The 22119-nt window shown below is 42.0% G+C and overlaps 1 protein-coding gene across 4 annotated transcripts in view; it reads right to left on the bottom strand.

Annotated features, from left to right (window-relative positions):
- The window catches only part of PXYLP1 (2-phosphoxylose phosphatase 1), a 115321-nt gene that overhangs the window by 52635 nt on the left and 40567 nt on the right, over positions 1–22119 (bottom strand). For 2 of the 4 annotated variants that reach the window (XM_074591871.1, XM_074591869.1), the window contains exon 1: positions 6392–6505. The exons of 1 other annotated variant lie outside the window; for it this stretch is intronic. The gene's annotated coding sequence lies outside the window, so the exon portion shown is untranslated. Of the gene's footprint in view, positions 1–6391; positions 6506–6974; positions 7033–22119 lie in introns of those variants that run through there. One more of the 4 variants, XM_074591872.1, reaches the window with a different exon arrangement.

Below are 22119 nucleotides of genomic sequence, written 5' to 3'. Positions count from 1 at the left end.
TCCTTTTTACAGTTTTAAATGTTTGAACAATTCCCTCTCCTACTATAATACTCCCCTCTGCATGCATTTCCAACACAGACCTTTGAACTTTCCTCCGAACAGGAACCTGCCTCCCTCTGCTCCAGTCTCAAGGGTTGTACCCTGCTCCAAATACCCTCTTCTGGCGCTAACTCTGAAAGCAAACATTGCAGGGATGCACTCAAAGCTAGTTGCTATCAACCAGTGAAGTCAAGCTGAATAAACAGATCAGGTGAAAAAAGCTCATAAATGTAGGAAAATGTTTATTTTCCCCACACCAGGTCAAATTTATCCTATCCAATGTTTGAGATTATGTTAGTATGAAAGACAATATTTTCCTCTGCATGTCTGCCATTCCATTCAGGGTAGACAGATTTGAGAATAGGAGCTGAGCTCTCAAATCTGTCCTTATTCTTTTAATTCCAGATGATCTTATACTGGGTCTGTTTAGAACCTGCCTCCACACGCATATATTCTAATGCTGAAAGGTCACACACCCACAGTTCCCAGGGGTTCCCCACAGTTAGGCTGATTTACTTGCAGTATTCAAATTGAATGGATTTGGGGAGATTCTAGTATAAGCCGTAAGAGCTCACTGACTTAATTACTCCAAGCTCTTCAGCCTACTTGCCATCACATCCTGTATCCCCTCTTCAGCTGGTCCTTTATCCCTCACCCTCTGGAAAATTGCGAGAATCTGAATCCACTAAGTTCCCCTGGCAACTCAGCCACTACGCCACCTGTAACAAATAGCTAGCCATGCCTTCAGTACCCTAAAACCTAGCATTTTACATCTGGTGATTTGGCCGTTGCTGAGAGCTTTCCATGAAGTAAAACACAGTTTTACTCAATTATCTAAAATTATACACACGAAAAACGGCAGTGCGACAACCTGATGTTAGGAGTGTTTGTGCAAGAGGGATGGAAGGGCTGACATTTGTTTCATTACTGATGACAGTTCTATTCGATCCTTGTGCTCAAGCTGTATTTTGACCCTCATCCTAAAATATTTTTTCTCCTGACTATGGCCCTGCTCCGAGGTCTGTTCCATCCTATCACCATACACCACGTCACCCAACACTTCCATATTCAACCACCTCTATACAATCACAAGGATTCAAAATTACAGTGTAGATACACGCTTCTGGTTCCTGTCTTCCAAACAGAAAACTTTTGTTTCTTTCTGCAGCTTATACTGTTACCCATTGCAGCACCAACATCTGGCAGCTCATACTGGAAAGGAAAAAAAAAAAAAAGAAAGAAAAAAAGACTAAACAGACTTTATTCAGCAATTTTGTCATCTTCCTGCAATCTAACCCCAGAATAGTGATTACATAGATGCATTAGCAGACAGTCAGCATTTTCTGCTGCCCTTTCTTCCCCACAACACTTCGTATAACTGCCAACTTGCCTGGCTCCTGGATAGCTGAATGCGGAATAATACAGGCAACATACTGGGAAAACTGCCGTGTGGCTGGCAAAAGGGCACGCCTGTTTTTTCCCTTGATCCTCACGGCAGCATGATGAGCCAACCTCTTGTAACACACCATCTTACAGCTAGAGACAACCTGAACACAAAGGTGCAAGCAGGCAAGTTATTTCTTGGAAAAATAAAAATAGGTTTAGGTAATCAGCACTGGCATTAAACAGGATGTCCTAGAATTTCATTTGAAGGGCCCATTGCCCACGTTTTTCTTGCTGAGTTCCACAAAGTTGTTCTCACAATTTATTGGCCCAACAAAAGCTCCCCATAAAGGTACCCAAAAGTCTTCACAGACAGAAATGCAAGTCTGTGTTCAGAATTCTGCTTCAGGGGCAATCAGCAAACCAAAACCATAACCACAGATGTGAGGAAGATGAACAAAGCATGAAAAATATGCCAATGCGCAAGATCCGGTGTCAGCATTGCTTTGTCCTTTTAAAATAATCATCAGAGTGTACCAGGTATTCACAGGGCCTCCCTTTTTATCACCAGAGATTATCAGCATTTAGGAAAACATAGTACGGGATCTTCCACTACGTAATAACTGTGGAATTTATCATAGCAGACATTGAGACAAAGTTATGATGGGTTTTTTTGTTTGTTTGTTTTTTTCGCAAGAGAAGCCATGAATCACATGACAGCTTTCCGGGGGAAACTGCCTTCATTCTTGGTACATGAAAATGTTTAGGGTGGCTGTAGAAACTATGGATGAAACAGCTGGAAAACAGTCACTGGCTAATATTTCCAAACAGCATTTCTGAACAATATCTTTACCATGTAGTGTGAACAAATAAGCCTAATTATTTCAGCTTCCGCAAATCAGTTATTTTTAAGAAATATACCAGCTATCTAGCTTCTCAATGCCCAGTTTACCTCTCTAATAAATAGGAAATAGGCTGTCAATCTTACTCTGAATTCTTTATCATCAGAACCACCTGGTGCATAACCACACACTCACCATCCACCTTTACAGCCCTCCTGGCAAATGTTCCTATTATCATCTTGCACAATGAAAAAAAAAATGCTCTTTTTTGCTGCTTAGGATGAACCATTACATTTATGATTCAGGCATTACCTGAACACAGTAAAATTACATTATCTGTTTTTTTTTTTAAAGAATCATAAACACTGATTGTCACAGTACACCTTCCCACTCTTTATTTCTTCACTGAGCAAGAAAACGTCTCACCCAGCTGTAATCAGAGACCACCCAATACTTTCAAGACAAACAAGAACATTAATTTTGAATTCTAACCTAAACCAAATGCCACAAAGCAAGCCACATGGGCAAAGCTCCCATGCTCCTGCATAGACATAAGTCGAGACTCATGTATCCTCTGCTACAATTTTTAGACAAAAAAATTTCCGAAGCTTTCTGCCCTAAATGGTTTGCAAAACCAAATGCTTGCTTAAGGGGCCTCCATTGGGGTTTCACCAAAGTGCAGCCTAATTTTAACAGAACATGAAGCGTGTCATGGACTGTACAACACTTCTAGTATCTTACTGGAAAGCTGCTACATAAACCTTCAGTTATCATAATCCTATATGGAGCTTTATGATCAACTGTTCCCATTTCTATTTCTGTGTAATTTATACCATACATTGGCCTGCATTTGTTACACAAAGCGTTTCAAAGAAGAAGAAAAAAAAAAAGAGGTATTTTAAAGAACAATCTTTTTATCAGTACTGCAATATTTTAGTACAATTCCAGCAAAATTACCACAACACTAAAACCCATGCGAGTAGAGATCTTGTACGAAATCTACATTTAAAGTCTCCTCCCAGGCATTTAGCATTTCTTCCCTTTTTGCTGCACAGTTTAATTTTTCATTTTTATATAAAATTTACCACCCAATCTAGAGTATTTTTAAATACAACCTTCTGAATGCAAATCAACGCATAGCTCACTTGCTGACTCCCTCTCCCAGTGAGTCGAGATTGAAGGCTATGATCAAACGCCTCCCAACCGCGACACACCGCTTGGACAGCTTTGATCCAAACCACGCTGTTTGTCCAATATTTGGACCATTGAGGTTCTTCTCGAGCAAATCTTTCCTCACCCTTGAGGCTGCTGCCTAGCAGTGTATGTGTGCTAGCCAAGCGCTTGCCAGTGCAGTTGAGCTGCCATGCTGTCTTTTCATGCATCTTATCGGTAACTATCCTAAGCATCCACCACTAACTCCCAAAATCGTCTCGTACTACCTATAACAAACTCCATCTTCTTCTATCCTCTCATACTTCCTTCTCCAAATGATTCCTTTAGCACCCAAAGCAACAGCTGCATGTTTTGTGTGCACTTCCCAATACTCCTTGAGAGAGCACCTTCAGCATTTTGGTAGAGGCAGACTTGGAGAATCCACCCTCTTGAACAATTAAGGTACTACCAACTCCTTTGTTGCACTAATCACAAACCATAAATCTAATCATATCTAAATCATAAAGCATATGTTAGTAGGTGGCTTAACATTTAATTCCTACGCTTGTTTGATGTATGTTTGTGAGCAACATGCATCTTGCGGTGGTTTTTTGCATATTAATTGCCAATATTTTTTTATTAGTTAAAAGAGAGTAAAAACCTTGGGGAGAAGAAGAGAAAATGCAACTAGAACTGACGATAAATCCAGATAAAAGCCACACTTCGGACCACAAGAATTTATCTTTCAGGCAATAATATGCAGATACACTTAAGACACAAGCCTTTTATAACTGGAGAAAAAAGGAATAAATTCAAAAAATAATCTGCAACTTCAGCAGAAAAAGCATCCAGAAAAATTCAACCAAAGTCTAGTTTCAAAGGTCCCCTATAAGATTATGAAAATGAACAAAGACCTACATAAGAGGCCTCACAGGACACTTAAGGTTTCTTTCATCTAAGGAGGTCATGAGGGAAGATAAGTATGTAAAAATATACACCCCATTGTGAAACCATTGGAGAAAGCAAACTTCATGGGGGACAGTAGTTTTGCACACCCTGAAGCATTGCTTTTTGTGCGCATTCATTCCAAGATGCCTGCTTTTTAAACTAAAAAAAGCCCAAAAGACAAATGAAGGCCGTTAGAGAAAATCAAGTTCACAATGATGAAACTGAAGTAACAGAAATGCCGGAAGTCTAACCAGAGATATACCTCTGTTTAGGTCCATGGGTACAGGTACCGAGGTTTAGTTATGCCAATGCAGTTTTATAGCTCTGTTGTTGTCAGACCTTCACATGAGACCCTGCTATTCTTCAACGCTTCCTTTTTTGCAGAACAGGGAGCTCAGTTACTATGTATTGAATCTTACAAAAATTAATGTTTCAGCACTACTGAGTTTACATAAAATATTTAAGAAACTACAATTAAAAGCCATTAAAGAGAGGAACATATGTGTTTTAACCATGTGCACTACTTTCAGTTACCTTTTTGAGACGATTAAAATTAAGCAGCTTTTGCTTTTCATCCCACTCACACCCTCCCACTACAAATTCTGTCTGAGCTAATCCTCCTTCTACAGACGTCAAAACAGGACATAAGTATTACAGCTACTTACTGCCAAAATGTGTTCGTTTAATATCCCATTACTATTGTAATACTGGCACAATAACTTATTATATGTGACAGCTTTTGCAGTTAGTCAAGGATAGAGCCACTTACTCTGTAGTTGTTTCATCCACATGAAACTACATTTGTAAAATTTATAAAAGAGAAAATTTAAGGTCTGAACCAGATGCTCATGTCAGACTACAATGCCAGACAAAATAAAAGGTTTATAAGGTCATCACGCACATTCTTCCCACCCTGTCATTTCCATTGTCCCAGCTTTTATGTAAAGTGATCCGTCCAGAAATTCAGGTTACCGTAATTACAAATCCATTGTTTAACCCCTTATTTCCTAGCATTTTAAAAGATACTTTCACGGATTTTTTTTTTTTTCATTTTTGTTATTTTTAAGTGCAACGCTCTGCATGAAGCCAAGACAATCTCCATGTCAGAACACACTTCTGATGAAAAGTCCACGCTTGTCAAAAGGTGCAGGATTACTCTTCAGGAACCTGCAGCGCAGAAATACACCAAGAAGTCTGTTCAAGGCTCTAAAAATATTTAGGTTAAAGTGTATACAATGGAAGGGACTGCTCTCAGATACGCCAAAGACAACAGACACCAAAAAAAAAGATGAAGTCTAGTAAGTTACTCCACTCCAGCCACAGCCTATCGACCAACAATAGACGACAAAGTATCGGCCCACTGGAGAGGCACTGCAGCTCTGCAACAGCACCGTTTTGTTTGCCAGCCGAGGCTGGTAAATCCGAAGTCTGTCATCACAGGGACTCCGCGGGGCTGCCGAGCCCGTGTCGGGCTCTTGCCTCGCATGACGCGTACGCGCACCCCCGGTCCGAAGCCGCTGAACTGCAGCGGCCGCTGACGTGCCTCGCATTAAGCCCGTGAGTGCCGAGCCCGGGTCTCCGCCCGCGGGGACCGTCCCGGAGGCAAACTTTACCCGCCGGGGCCTCGGGGAGGCGGCCAGCCTGGGTGCGGGGTCAGCGGCCGCCGGCAGAGCCCCCCCGCCCGCCGGGCCGGTTCGGCCCGCGCTGCCGAGCCCGCCGCCGCCCGCAGCCCTCCTGCTCCCCGGCCCCAGGGGCGCGAGGGGCTCCCGGTGCGCGGGGCAGGCGGGACCGCAGCGGAGCCGGGCGCGGGGCAGCCGCTCCCTCCACCCCGTTAACGCCCGGGCCGCACCCCCTCTCCCCGGGCGTCGGCACCGAGGGCCCGCCGGAGCCGCTGAGTATTTAACGGAGGGAAACACCGTAGATACAGCCGGGTCCGCACCGGGGCAACCCGCCCGAGCGCTCCCCCAGCCGGGCAGGTGGGACGACGCCCCGCCGGGGGGACCCTCCCGCCCGCAGCACCCCTTTACCTGCCCCGCCGCGCTCGGCGCCTCCTCCGGGGCCGGAACCGGAGCCACTGCCCGCCGCCACGCTGGGGCTGGGGCTGGGGCTGGCAGCCCGCCCCGCGCCCGGCTCCTGCCAGCGCCGCCCCCGAGCGGCCGCGCCGCCCGCCGGCGCCCCCTGCCGCTCGCCGCCCGCCCCGCAGCGGGGGGGTCCCCGCCCCGCCCCCGGCTTCCCCGCCGCGGGACGGGACCGGGCCGGCCGCGGTTCCCACAGCCGGGCGTGGGGCGGGGAGGGACGCGAGGGGGCCCCGCCGCTGGCCGCGGCACACGCGGGCCGCGGGCCGCCCGCCAAGGGGCCGGGCGGGGTGAGGCCGCCGGGAGTGGCTTCTTCAACGGGCAGCGCTGCAGGAGCCCAGCGAGGGGCTCCGGGACCAACAGCGGCATCGAGTCCCGGTTCCCACGTAACTGAGCCCCGTTTTCCAACTTCCTGCTGCTCCCAGCGTTCGAGTAGATGGCCGTCAGTTCCCTGGAGATGCAACACAAACGTCTAACGCAGCTGAGCAAAATGGTTACTGCTAGTGACTCCGCTCGCAAATTCTTCTCGACTTACCGGGAAGTACAGCTGGAAGTTGTCACGGCCCTCTGTAAGAAATGCCAATTTCAAGTCTCTGTCAAAGGAAAATTCCACGAATTTCAATAAAAAGATAAAACAAACATATTCCCTTGTATAGCTGATGCAAGTGAAGTCATTTCACAGCTTGCAAAGTATTCCCCAGGATTTGTTGCCAACAAAGAAGCTCCCAGCTGATCAGCCTTTCCCCTCGCAGGGGCTCATTCTGCTCTGCCAGCAGGAGCTCTTGTTCAGTCCTTCAAACTGATCATCTTTCAAATACACCAATTTTTCATGCATACCTAAAACAGGTTCTAAAATTAATTCTGCAGATTTGGAGAATGCCTTAATTCCCTTTCCACACCTACTTTGACAAGTCTATGCAGAACCTATGCAAATACTGAGTGATCAAAGCAGACGCACTGATACTAAAGAGTTGGCACCAGTGTTTATGGCAAATGGCTGTAGGGTTTTTTGTTGTAGTCAGGAGCCACCTGAAAGAGCAGATGTGGTTCACATACTCCTGTGGTTCCGCTTGCAACCCTGGATACTTCTGCCAGCTTCCAGCTGCGTTGTCACGCCGCCCTGCCAGCCAAGCTACTTATCTGCATGGCCTCTATTCTTGGGTCATGGCGACCGGTGGTCACTGCCCCGTAAATAGCAGTATGGAGCCAAATGGTCTTTCTTTGATATTGCACATCCACAGAGCCAACATACCTAGTAAAAAGATCGGGCGTGTTTTTCTAGCTTGACTAGTACTTTTGCCTGACTGGAACGATTTTGCCCGGAAACATGCTGAGATTCTCCATCTTTTCATTTGGGATAAGAAGTAGGAATTACTCTAGTTTTATCCAACAGACTGCGCAGTGGTGTGGGAAGTGGTTGCCCAGCTGCAGATCAGGAGACTGGAGCCTTCACCAACTGCTGCTCTTCAAAATCCATACCCAGAGACGCTCCGCAGCACGATGGTTGGCCTGCCAGCTACTGCTGCACATCAGATACACAGCCATTGCTCCTCTTCCCTGCTGCCAGCATCACATCAGAGTACAGCTAATCCATCATAATGATTTTCTTATTTTTCAGAAAGCCAGTGCTGACTATCTGAAAAAGAATGGTTTGCGGGAGAGTAGAAGACAAATTATGAGACCCTACATGTTGAATGGTGAGACTTCTGACTGCTGTTCACTAGATCACTTTAGGGCACGTTAGGCTTGCATAATGCCCGACATTAGCACAAAGAAATCTGGCCTTTCCCTACCCGGAAAGCAGAATACATGCTTTACAGAAAAATCATCTCCATATGGAAACAATGATTTACCATGATAGCAAATGCTTGCCACAGCAGTTACATTTCCCCTCCATCCCAATTCACAAAGGATTTGGGATTCGGGAACTGTCAATCTGTTCTCCATGTAATAAAAGGATTTAATTTTCTTCACAGAATGTTTTTGCTTTGGAGAATAAAACGCAGTTTTCTATACACACAAAAGAAATCAACTTCATTAGAGATAGTCATTATGATATTTATAATACAAATGACTATGTACTCAAAAGTTGTTCATATCCTGAAAATTTCTCCACAGAAACCCCATATACTTGGATTTTAAAGGTGAAATTAGAGGAGACAAACCAAATACTCGCAGGCTGGAGCAGCTGCAGCTACTGTCCTTTGAGCAGACTTGGAGTTATGCACAGTCCTGCCATAGCCCCTCATTTGTCAGTTGGATCTACGTTCTCCTGTATGTACCATTATGCATCCAGTGATCCTCTCATAGTGCAAACAATACTTCATATCATCAGAATTTGCTCTTCTGGCAATAATTGTAAGGATGTCCTTACAGTAGAATGGATTAGCTATGAACTAACAAAAATTCTGTTGCATGAACTGAATAGTAACCATAAGCACGTATGGATGCTAAAACTGTGAGCTTGCTCGCTAACATCCACCAGCTGCTACTGAGAAAATTCACAATTATGTGTGGTCAAAACACTGCAGTGTTCCTGTGTCTGACCTCAATCCCAAGAGGTAAACTGACAACCTGAATTATAGAGGATAGGTCATAGTGAAATGCAGCCCCATCACCCAGGGAGGACAGTTCTAATTTTATAGTTTACTTAGATTTTCAAGCTCCTGATTCTAGTCCTGGCTTTTTCTTGTCTTTTTTTTTTTTTTAAGGAAAAAACACCAAACAGTTTCCAACTGGGTGGTAGGGGTTTTTTTCCTCCCTCTCCTTCATTTCTAGTCACAAAGTCAGAACAACTACACATCTTTCTGTTTGCCAGGGTTTTTGAATAGGAGATTCTTGGGAGAAGGTAACGGTTGGATCAGGGCTCTCCTGCAGACAAATTCTAACACACATAGTACACAGTCAGGTATGTAACTATACAGTATAAGTTAATTCAATTTCCTGTTTAATCCAACAGCTAATACTTGCGCAAGAAATGAGAATCAGGCAGTAAGCCCAAAGACTTTATCCAAAATACCAGCTAGATCCCAGCTACTGCTCCTAAAAGCCAGGACAACCATGGAGTGTAGTACATAGGCACAAGTGAGTGGGAGGAGAGAGAGGCAAGTCACGGCTCTACAGACAAGTTTGCAGTCAATTTTGCTCATAAAAGAGGGCTTCGGGCACTTCTAAGCTCTTGTACATTTGAACTATATGAGTATTTTATACAAGGAAATATTTGAATAAGGTGTTTCAGTTCTAGGGTTACTTTTTCACTCTAACAGTTTCGTGCCCTATATGTTTGTAGGGTTTGGTTTTTTTCTTCTTTTAAGAACACAAGAGTTTCAGTGGTCTGAATCAGACTTTCAGTTCCATTGTTTGACTTTGGCTGGATTTCTCAGCTGCATGCCTGAATGCTTTAGAGAGCTCTGACTTTCTATCTAGCAAAAGGTCGCTTCTGACAATACCCCATTCTTAGCAAGCACTGTTTTCAGTTTGCTAATTACTGACTGAGATGCTTTGTGTCTCAGTCCTACTGCTTTTAAGTATTTAAAGAAACAGGTGACAGTTCTGGAAGGAAACCCCTTTGAAAACAGTTATTTCTGCCTGCTTTTTGCCACCATACATACCTGAAGTCTCATGTCACCTCTTTCAGTTGCTTTGTGCATGTTCCTGCGTCAATCCAAGTGTCTTGTGGCATATCTATCCAATGCCTGACAGAATTTGCCCTGGTTTTACAGCTTTGAGTGCCTTGATAACTTGTGTATATTTCAACATTATATTCCTATAACCTCCTGGGATGCCAATATTGTTACCCATTAAATTACCACACTCCCAAGTCTCATTGGATCTTTTGGAATCTTTTAATAATGTCATAACCATTGGTCTGGATATAGTGCCACAGCCACTCGCCCGGATTTCTGCAGCTCTTCTACTGCATTACAGCAGCTTCTGTTTTCTTCAGAGGCTGCCTATTATCTTATTTGTCAGCATTTCTACATATACGGCTTCACAGCATTTAAATTTTCTCTGCAGAGAGTCACTCAATTCGACCCTCAAACATGCTATTTTGCAGTGTATCATGTTCATGTTAAACGTTATGTTTTCATCTCTTGCTCTCAAGCTTAACTTCCTGATAGTATCATCACACTCAGCCTCATCAGTTTCAGTAGTAATCAAGCAATCAGCAATTAAAGTACATACAAGGAATATTATCACATATTTCATTATTTTTCCTCTACTCTTTTACTGGTTGATTAAACCTCAAACAATAATTACATATTCTACATTGTTTCTAGGTGGTATTAAACAGACACAGTGGAAGATGCCTTATCTGTCTGTACTTGCCAATATTGCCCTTTCTTCTGGATAGCATCATAAATAACCCTGTTTATTTTTCAGAGTGAACAGAAGACCGCTGTTTGCACATGACTACGTTCTGGAATATAAACAGGTATATAACACTCCTTAATTTGGAAAATCATCAGATTTAGTTGCAGGATTTTCAAAAATAAATTAGGACCTCTGAACAAATAACTTGAACAGTTAATTTGGCCCATTACTTCCTCCTCCTTCCTTTTCCAAGCCCCACTGTCATGAGGCTCGATGCATACCAGCCATGGGACTAAAATACAGGCATCTCATCCCAGCAGGACCCTACGTGGTCACAAGAGGATTGCCAGTGCATGTCAGAATAACAAGGACCAGTTAATCAAGTCGTTCAACAACAACACAGTCAGCTACCTACAAAGGTAGTTTTAGTATTCATGGGGTAGGTATCACAAAATGGCAATATTCCACATCGCGTTCCAATTGTGCTTTTTCTAAATGTGCAAACAGGGTGTCACATTTTGAAGAAAAGAGCTTGTTGCCACTTCTTCATGGCGAAATTACTGCTAGCAGCAGAAACCACAAACTAAATTTGGGGCTGAAGTTTTTGAAAGAGGAAGTCTGTGTGGGACCACACTCATGGAGGAATGTGTGCAATATAAATAGACTTTATAAGTACACTAAGAAAATACCCATATCATGCATTAGTGATTTCTCCCCAACAGAAAACCAAACACCTGTTTCCACTTTGCAGACATTTGGCAGCAGTCTTTGTAGCCAAATTTCTTCAGCACGGACATGCTAGCATAAACCACGGTATGGGAACCATAGATCTCATTTTGCCCAGTGCCACTGGAAAGGAAGCTTAAGTGACTTTTTTTTTTTTTGGCATAACGCCTTATAACACATCATAAATCAGTTCTGATCAAAGAGCTCCTGTTCATAATTCACACTTCAAAGCAGTTCTAAATAAGATCCTACACTCATTTGAGAGCATAAACAAGTGACTCAAACTCTACATTTTCTCACCATCTAAGATCTGTTTTAATGAGTATTGGTTACACGGATAATCAGTTATTCTATTTATAGATTTTTATCCAGGTGTTTTTCTGAACACCTATCCAAGTTTGAATAGCACATATAATGAGACATGACAGACAACTTCTTGAACAGCAGCCTTAAACCAAAATTAAATGTTAAGGAAGTTTGCTCTTAAATCACCCCACTTTGCTACTCCAAATATTAGCCAGCAGTTTAGGGCTATGAGATGGAAACCAACTTGGAGAGAGCACCCACCTTTGCCATGCTAATAGGTGCCCTATTTGGCTAGCTTATTATTTCACCTATTTAAAGCTCCATTTGGCAATTTTCCACTAGGATTAGCTTCTGAAAAGAAACTCCACAAAGGGTTTAGCATAGTCCTCCGAAACACAGGTCTCAGATTGTCTGAATATGTATCATTGCTTTTATTTGCATTTCAAACAACTCAGATGAAAGTACAAATGCCCTAAAAGGCAGCAGGTGCTTAGAAAAAGCCTCAAAAACAACCCTTAAAATAACTGCATATATACACAACTACTCTCCAGTGTCATTTATGATCCCAAACAGCTCCTTCTGTCTCCCTGGAATAAGGGAAGCCATTCTTACGGTGCTTAATTGGTTCTAAGGGTAACCAAGTCCAGCTGCTCTGTCTAGCAAAGCTGCACAGCTGCCTTCTCTCAGTCCAGAGGAGCTGAGGAGAGGGAAAAAAATGGAAAGTACCCACCACTTCAAGAGCTCCATTCCCAGGGTCTCACAAACCTGACTAGAATCTGGATTGGAATTTTAAACAGATCCCTTAGGAGCAGCAATCGGCTTCCTAGGCAACCAGGGTGGCCGCATTGCTGTGTTGCTTACATGGAGATAGGAGGAAGGGGAGGGGTGTGGAAATATATATATAAAATTGCCCTTATACGCTCACAGGAGGGTTTCCTAGTTCAAAAATATTCTTGCTGCAAGCTGTGATTTTAAATTCAGACTCAACGTGCCAAAGTGGTAGGCAGTAAAGTTATGCAGAGTGACAGCTTTTAGCCCTTCTGTTGCTGGGTGAGTTGGGACCAGATGGTTAGATGCCAGCAAAACTGGCTTTAGAGTATTTGAATGCTTCCCAGTGCCTAAGGAATGCCCAGGTACCTAACTGGAGAAGATTTCTGACCCTTCTTGTGGGCAGAACTAGAAAGAGTTCTCCACGAAGCGAGGTGAATTTTAAGCACATTGTACTATTTCCCTGTTGTATTTTGTTCTCAGGGAAGCTGCCAACTTTAAAAGTGTAATTAGGGAAATGTACCTAGAAAAAAAAGCCCTCAGCACTGACATTATCACTGCCAGCTTCCTTATTACCTCATTCTCTGATATGCTTCAAACCTGCTCATGAGGGACTCCAGCCAGACATGAAAAGGGAAGGCTGTCCCTCCTCAGCCATTGTCCTTCTATTAAAACCAATACCAAGGGTGCCCATGTAGCAAATCATGTCCCACACTCATGTCCAAAATCTCAAGATGGGAAAAGACTTGAAACACTTAATGGAGATACACACAGAAGCTCATGCTGACAAACAAATACTATTCATACTGTACCCTTGTCACCAGGGAGGCAAAAAATTCACATGGAACAGGACATGTCAGTCTCCTTAGCCTATAGCTGGTAACACCGGTTTGCGTTAAAGCCAGCAGGTATAGCTGCATTTGGCATACCGACCTGATGTTCCATCAGGAAAGAACATACACATGAATACAGAAAACATGGGTGGGTGTAGCAGAAGCAACATTCAAATAAGAATATTCAAGTTGTTGCTACTTGAAATATGAACACCACATAATTTTGGTATCTGAGCATCTTAGCTTACTATTTCTGTGAACAAATCCATTGGCTGAGAATGCAAGACGTGTAGTCTGGAGCCATGTCCTAGTTTAAGTAAAGATAAGTAGTACTGCAAGACCCACCTTCACAAAATTTTAATCCTTACTGCTTAAAATTAACACTGACTGATATATTGTGAATCAGCAGAAGGATGCTTCTACACACATACATGCACATACTGCTAGGGCAGATGAACTTCCAGTATAAACACATACAACTGCTCCAAGGCAGAAATAGTAACGTACTAAGCAGATATAAAGCCAGACACTTCAATATAATTTATTTCTAACTGTATTTAATATTCATGTCAGGAATACATCTCATTTTTAGGGCTCAATTCTTCTGCATTAACATATAGAAAGCACCTCCCCAGTGTGGTAGGAGTAAATAAGAAAGCATGTAGAATTTAGAGAGTGACAGTTGTGTAGTGTTTTCTCAGCATGACAGAGGAAAAGCAGTCAGTGTGGCTAAGCCGGGCTTCTTTGTTTCTATACCTACATAGGCGGCATATTTTAAGTATTCATTTCCTCCTCACTACTTTAAGGTTTATCAAATGAACAAATCCAGTAACCTTAACAGTAGCTCAAATCCTCTGAGAACTTGCTCACAAGGAAGAGAAAAAGCCATATTTTAATATATGATTCAACCTAGATGAGCCTGCTGTGAACATCAGTGAATGAGCAGGCAAAAGACAGTATTCTGAGAAGATCTAGGTAAGGAAACTGCAATGTAACACTGTCTGATCCCTTTCAGGTCATTTAAGCCTCTTCTATTCTTACAGATCTTCACCTTGTACATTCTGGGGAGGGAAAAAAAAAAAAAAGTCCCCCTTCTACTCTATGCCTCTGGACTCTTTAGCCAGTTAATTCCTAAACACAGAATCACAGAACGGTAGGGGTTGGACGGGACCTCTGGAGATCATCTAGTCCAACCCCCCCAAACCTTCCCTTGCCTTTTTTAAGAGTCTAGAATTCTTTGTTTTTCCACTAGAATTCTTTACTTTTCAGACACTACACAGCTGAAGCTTCAGGGGTCAAAGCCAGAGCTTCATCAGAATTAGGTTTTGACAATATAACTGAAATAGAACAGAAACCTGGAAATAAATAGCAGCTGAAAATAAACGTGCACACAGTCAGATGCATGGACTTTTAGGGAAGAATTTCTAGACCCCAGTAAGCTTACTTAAATACTGAGGTGATGGGCCAGAGTGTTCTGCGCTGCTTAGGCAGCTCAGAATAGCTGAGAAACTATCAAGTAGGGCCCTCTCCCAAGTGTGAATTCCTAAGCCCATTTCTAACATCATTTTCCTAACAGAAAAAGAAAAAGCATCCTAGGTCCAACTTGCACTAGTAAAGCCCTAGACAGATCTTTATTTCTGCTAGAGCATGAAGTAGAATTGGCAGGTCCAAGAATCATGATTTGGAAAGGTGTTTACAGTTTCTTGCCATTCAATTTTTGTTAATGATTTATTAATACCTTACTACAGCCTCATAGCTCATAAGTGTCCTTACTCTCCTGAACTCTAGAGAAAAAAAAAAAAGAGGCAAAGGGCCAAGATACTAAGATGAAATGCAATAGCAGGTCAGGAGATGATGCCTTCCCACAGCTGAAGATCCAGTACATGCAATGGGATGGCAACAAAATCTACTTCAGTGGGTCTGATGATTGCTTGAAAAAAACTTTTGAAGTGCTCTGTAAAATGATAGATGCTAAAAAGGCTACTTGGAGACTACCCTTTATTGCATATGTCATAAAGGGAACTGTAATACTTTTAGTATTTTTTTAATATGTTAAAGACAGCATTTATTTTTTTTAGGTTAAACGAACAAATAATAGGCCAAATGATGGCCCTATCTAGCATGAATACGGACTGTCAGTATTCAGTGTTCACGAAGAGTGTCTGCCAGTATAAATCACTTGTCATTGTCATCCTGAGAACTCAGAGGGTTGGTTTTTTCCGAAAAACTGTGACTTCTTTGTCTTGTTAGGTTTTGCATACAGCTAACTAGCATGTTTCAAGGGCAGGACAAGATCAAGAAAAGATGGGAGGGTATTGAGTCAGGAATGTGAGAGGGACAAATGAGTTGTGCACTGTGTGATGATAAAAAAAGAACATTTGATAATAGTCACTCCGGAGAATAGCTAAATAACACAAATTGTATGCATGAGCATCATATTGCCCATAATGAAAAGAATCAACCAAGCAACGGCCCAAATGCTTATTAGCTCAAGTACGTGTCTGAAAACAAACATATTCATATGAAAAGAGCTGTCAGTAAGAAACTGATTAATCCCACGATCCCAAACGAAGAGTGACCCCAGCTGCAATAGTCTTAAGAGCTTCATTTTCAGATATAGGAGAGGCAGGAAGAATTTTACTAATGCTCCCCAGAAAAAGTTGCAGGCCCCCTTAAATGTGAATTAGGGATCACACTTGAGGGATCATAGGTCCTACCTAAGGATAAAGGCCTGAGCAATTCATCAAACTACTTAGTTATGTATAGCACGATGAGGAATACATGCCATGAACCTTACCAACCAGACAGAAAGTGGAGTATGAAATAACTCTCAGTCTGTCACTTGTTCAAAGGTCTACAAACATCTCCTGATTTAGAACCTCCTCTCCATGTCTGTGCTATAGGAGGACTGGGGTTCGGATCTTTATCCCAGCACCAAACATTTACACACGTTGTGAACTGTAGCCCAAGTCTGGAGAAAAGAGAGCAAGTTGCCTCTCTCTCACTGACAGTCATTAAAGGGAGCTCTCACTGGTTTCACAGCTGCAGGAAACCAGGGGGCTATTTTCCTGACAGCCTTCAAGTGGAAAGAGTTTTCTATTTTGAGACTTTCATTACCTTTCCCCACTTCCAATGGTTTGATATTCCTCTCCAGAAGCATGAAAATAATATTAGCCACTGAAATTTGTCCTTCTTTTTATTTTCTCAAAAAATGATATTCCAAAATTGAATTTGAAATTGAAACAGTGTTTAAGTGATTTCTTTTTTCCTGTATGCAGTGTCAGTCTTAGTAGATTCTTAGAGCTTTTTAGGTAGCCTGTATTGGTTGTGCTTATTTTGTAGACTGATTTCAGACACACAAAGAGAAATCTGCCATCTCCCCAGTGACCTCAGTGGGGTTATTTCAGGTTTACATCAGCATGACTAAAAGGAGGAGAATTAGCCCTTTTTAAAAGTCAGATAGGAATGAATGCCTCTTGCCCACAGCCAAGTGCAAGTTCTGAATGAGGAAAACATCCTTACATTATTTATCCTTACATATTTGAGTTCCACTGAACTGCTGCTAATATTAGGTACATGTTTAAAGACCATTAAAAAAAAAAACAAAAAACCAAAAAACAATTTTCCTTTAAACTGGCACAGATACAAAGCAAGCTGCCTCTTATATTCTACTCTCAGCTATGCTGGTGTCAGATTTACTTCACCTCCCTGTGTGAGAAGTAAAACCAAGCCAGATGGGAATTATGAAGATGAGCTGAGGTGTCCCAAAGGAACAATCAAAACCAGAGAGGCCAACTATGCCAGGTAGCTCAGGTAGATTCTTTTAAGGGCTTTATGGCCCTTTGGAGGGGACCATGTGCAACTGGGAAAAAGGACAACTAAAACCAGACCTACGAAACTTAAACATCTTTTTTTCTAACTGCCTGTACTTAAAAAAAGTAAAACCACTGTGTCTCAGTCAGGTTCATCGGTTAAACCTCCTGTGAGTAAAGTGAGATCATACTGTTTGTATGTGTTTCTTTATTTGATATCTTGCATATGAGGAGCAAATGCTTGTTTCTTAACAGATTATACAACAACCTGTGTTTTTTTAAAGGTACTATGTCTAATGCCTAGAGGCTCTTATTATAATGCATTGAAAGTATGTTTTCTTTTGGATTTTTCTACTCTGGTAAATTAGAAATCCCCTGCAGAGAGGAAAATATTTAACTGTAAAGTTTTAGTAAGCCTTCAAACTCTTACACTGAATAATTGGTTGATTAAATGTAGTAACCTTTAGCCTCTTAACTTTTCATTGAAAATGGTAACTAGGCAGCAGAATTGGCAAAACACTTTTCCCAAAAAATTTAGCACCAACAGCCTTGGGCATATTTTTTCCCCTCTCTCATGTCCATTATTACTTATTCTTATAACAAATGTGCAGTTCATAGTCCAGTCAGTAGAGGGTTCGATAGATTTTAGGCCCTTGTGATACTGGCTCTCATAATATCATCTTTTAAGATGTAATTCATCACAGCACTTGTCACAGCAGGCAATACTGTGTTAAGGCCTGTTTTGTTCTCAGTCGATAAATGGGTGGGGTATTAAACCACATATAGATGAGAAAGCTAATTTAACACCCTGGATGCTTAAACAAATAAGCTTATTAAAAGAGACAGTGATTTTGTATGGCTTTCCTATTGCTGATAAATAAAAAATGACAGTTTTCCTGTCCGGTTTTAAAGCTAAACATTTCAGTTCTGAACAAAGGAGGTGGGTAAAAAAATGGCTCTGAGGACAGGAGGAAAACATTGCTATTCTTTGCAATGAATGCCCTAAAGCATGAAAGCAGAATACTCTGCATTGTATCTGTGATACTGCTGTCTCCCTAATGCACAAAGGGATGGCACATGGGCTCACACAACTTTGACTGCAGCAAAGTAACAGAGATCCCAGCGGTGTTCCCATGGAGCTTTCATTAGAAATGGAGACTCATGGTGTGTTTAATCTCATCCCTGAAAGACTTTGCTATGTGTCAGTTGGCAGCAGCACATAAAGATTAGAATAGCAGTCTGGCAAAGTAGGTTTAAAGTTGCACAATTTAGTGTAAATCAGCACCCCCACCGAAAAAAAAATCCTAATAGAAATGGAAGAAGGATCAGACATCAGTACACCAAATATAAAGAGTGTGAATTACGATGCCTCTGCCCTTCCCCAGCATATCATTGTTATTACAGGACAAACTCCTGTTGGAGTTGCAGCCCCCATGTCACATGTGATTATGTACTGTTCTTTCCCTCAAAGTCAACAGAATGTAGGCACAAAGGCATTCATTGGCGAGCACCCTGATAAAACACAGATGAAACTTCAGACTCAAACGAGCTGAAACAGTAGCTGTACATCGAGGAATTTCTTGCCTGAAGAGGAAGAGACAACTTCATTGCCTGTCTGCTCTAAAAATCTGAAAATGATCAGGTCAGACAGAGCTGCCCACAAGGTTATTGTTTTATCTTATACAATCCCAGGTAGGGCCTCTGAAACAGCTGTTGTACAAATTTTCTCTCCAAAAAGGCAGTGTAACAAAAGACTGCACCTAGTATCTCAGCCTTGCCTCTAATGATTTCCGTTTCTCTTTGTACACTTCTCTCTTATGATACAGGTTACAGGTATAGCTAAGAAATTATTTGTTAAACCAGAATTCTATGAGTTTAGCGAATTCCCCATATCTATGTCCTCTTGCAGAGTTCACATAATTTGTTAATGGATGAAGAGCAGAAATATTACTTAACATCAAATATGGATTCGTTTGACTACTTCTTGATGTTAAAGAGTATTATAAGAAAAGAATTGACTCAGTCTTTATTCCTGTGCATTTCAAACGTGCTTTAACACATTACCCAGTCTGGTGCTATACAGGCTCTTAACTTGAAGGCTTTTCAAATACAAGTGATGGCGAACATGTTTCAGCTCTATAATTACTTTCTGTTCTTTATCCAAACTATGACAGAACACAAGTCGCATATACAATAATGCTGATATTAAAATGTACGGGAAAAAAAAAGGTTTAGGATAATGATTCCTGTTACTCTGGCAAGAAAGTATTTCAGCATCAGCCAGTTAGTCTGGCTGTGAGAATAACTTTCAAAAGTTCCCTAAGTGTCCCAATGGTATCAGATTCTCTGCTTTCAGTTTTGCTTCTCACTTTTTGTCTTTTGGTTTTCCTTCATGAGACAATGGTATAAAGGGTTATTTAGTATTACCGGTTACAAAAATATTTTGTCTTCAGTCCACTGCTGTATTTTATTCTGATGGGCTTTTCAGTTTTCTCCAGATGGATTCTGTTAAAATGTTTTTAATTGTACATATTTTGTTTGGAAAAAAAACCCTGATATGTGGAATATGAGAAATCATTATTGGAAAGAGTTCTTCAGATTTAGCCAATGTTTTATATTTTCAACACACTTAAATTGTATAACCTGAATGGTGTTCCCAGAACTTAGTATTCAAACTAAGCTCCACTGGGAAAATGCTAGTAAAGCAATCAGTACTTTATGTAGACTGTATGTGTTTTGTCCACCGGTGATCTAATTACAAATCTGAATAAGATACGTGTTTCTCTCTCAGATCTGCTGGCTTCTGGCATATTGAGAGAGAAATCATAAAAGCTGAGTAATAATTGAGGTAATAAAATGGACTGTTCTGTGATGTAAATAAGCAAGGTATACGATAGAAATTTTGCTCACAACTTGAAGCAAGCAGATGAGAACCACAACCAGTCCAAATATCTTTTCTACTGCTTCCATCAGTTGATTTCTGCTGATTGATTTAAACATTTTGAACTATCAGTCTTTATCCATTATGGATATAATAGGTATTAAAAAAAAAATGGTAATTTGATCAGCTGCTGTCAGGTTTCAGCAGCCATTTTGTTTACTGTGTTACTTCTGGGAAAGATAGAGGAACTACTGTGTCCTAGTTCCCAAAAGTTGCAAAACACAAGGTAAACCTCCTTAATATCGGGCATGCGTAGGCTGGCTGCAGCTGAACAGTTTAATAGCAACAGACAGAAGCAGCCAAGATATGTCTATACAGCAAAACAGGGAGATCATTACTTTGGCGCTTACCTTGCTGGCTCTGCTAATGCTTGCTATGAAGATGTGGCAGCCAGCTCTGACAATAGCAAGCTTTAATACGGCTGCTATTCTGTGCTGAAGAGCACGCCACCAAATCTCTGCTGTACTCTTACTGCTGCTAGCTAAATTAAAGTTATCACAGATACAGCCATCATGCTGTGATCACTGTAATACGTTTTATTACGCTCTGAGAATATGTGCAGAGACAAATAACCCAGTACAAACAGCCCCTATGCACTGAATACTGCTCTAGACTTGATTTGCCAAAATCCAAGCTGAGTGCTTTGAATATTATCTGAAAAGCCACATTAATATTGCCTCAGCTTTCAGCAACGTCTGTAATAAATGACACAGAGGAAAAGGTAGGCTTGATTCGAAGTCCTGTCTGGTAACTGCCAGTTTACATGTTTGCGGTGGAATCAAAACTTAAATTGCTCAAAGCACACACAGGCCTTCGATAATACCTATTTATGCAAAGTCTACCTGGCAGTCAGCAACTACTGCTGTCCCTCAGGGATCAGTACTGCCTAATGTCTTCATTAACGATTTGGATGATGGGACAGAAGGCACTCTCAGCAAGTTTGAAGACAACACAAAATTGGGAGGAGCTATTGACACACTGGATGGCAGTGCTGCTCATCAGAGGGACCTGAACAGGACAGAGAAATGGGCCAACAGGAACTTTGAGGGGTACAACAAAAGAAAATGCAAATTCCTGTATCTGGAATGGAATGCCTCCTTGCAACCCAGACAGGCAGGGGCCAACTATCTGGGAAGCAGCTCTGCAGAAAAAGATGTAAAAGTCCAGGTAGACAAGTTCACGTGAATCAACAGCGTGCTTTTGGATCAAAGAAGGCTAGCTTCAACTTGGGCTGTATTAGTGTAGCCAGCAGGTAGAGGGAAGTGATCATTCCCTCTGCTTGTCACTTGTGAGACCTCTCTGGGATATAATGTCCAGTATTGGGCTCTCCAGTACAAGGCAGACGTTGACATACTGGAGTGCTTCCAGTGGGTGGCCACCAAGTTGGTTACGAGGCTGGAGAACATGAGTTAAGAGGAGAGGCAGAGAGAAATGGGCCTGTTCAGCCTAGAAAGGAAAATATTTGCAGGGAGTCCTTACTGCTGTCTGCCTGATCAGAGGGTACAGAGAACATGGAGCCAGATTCTTCTTGGAGGCGCACAGTGGTAGGACAAAGGCAACAAACACAAGTTGCAACATGGGAAGGTGTTTAAATATAAAGAAAATATTTTTACCATGAAAGTGGTAAAATGCTAGTGCAGAATGCCCAAGAGATTGTGAAATCTCCCTCCTCGGAGGTGTTTAAGACTCAACTGGACAAGTGCTGGCACAACCTGATCTAATTAGACCTGCTCTGTGCAGGGAGTTGGACTGGATGACCTCTGGAGGTCCCATCCAACCCAAATTATTCTAGGACCCTATGATTCCTAGATACAGAAAGAAATGCTACAGGGAGCTGTTGACAGCTAACCTGCACATGGCTGGGAAATAACAGGAAGAAAAGCAATCTAAGCAACTATGAGCCTGTTGGTCCATCTTCAAGAGGTTTTAAGACTTTAGGATATATTTAAAAGGCAAGAAATACTGAAGACCAGGTAATGA

The sequence above is a fragment of the Larus michahellis genome, chromosome 6 (genome assembly GCF_964199755.1).
Source record: "Larus michahellis chromosome 6, bLarMic1.1, whole genome shotgun sequence".
NCBI lineage: Eukaryota > Metazoa > Chordata > Aves > Charadriiformes > Laridae > Larus > Larus michahellis.
This window is presented reverse-complemented; position numbering and strand designations above follow the sequence as displayed.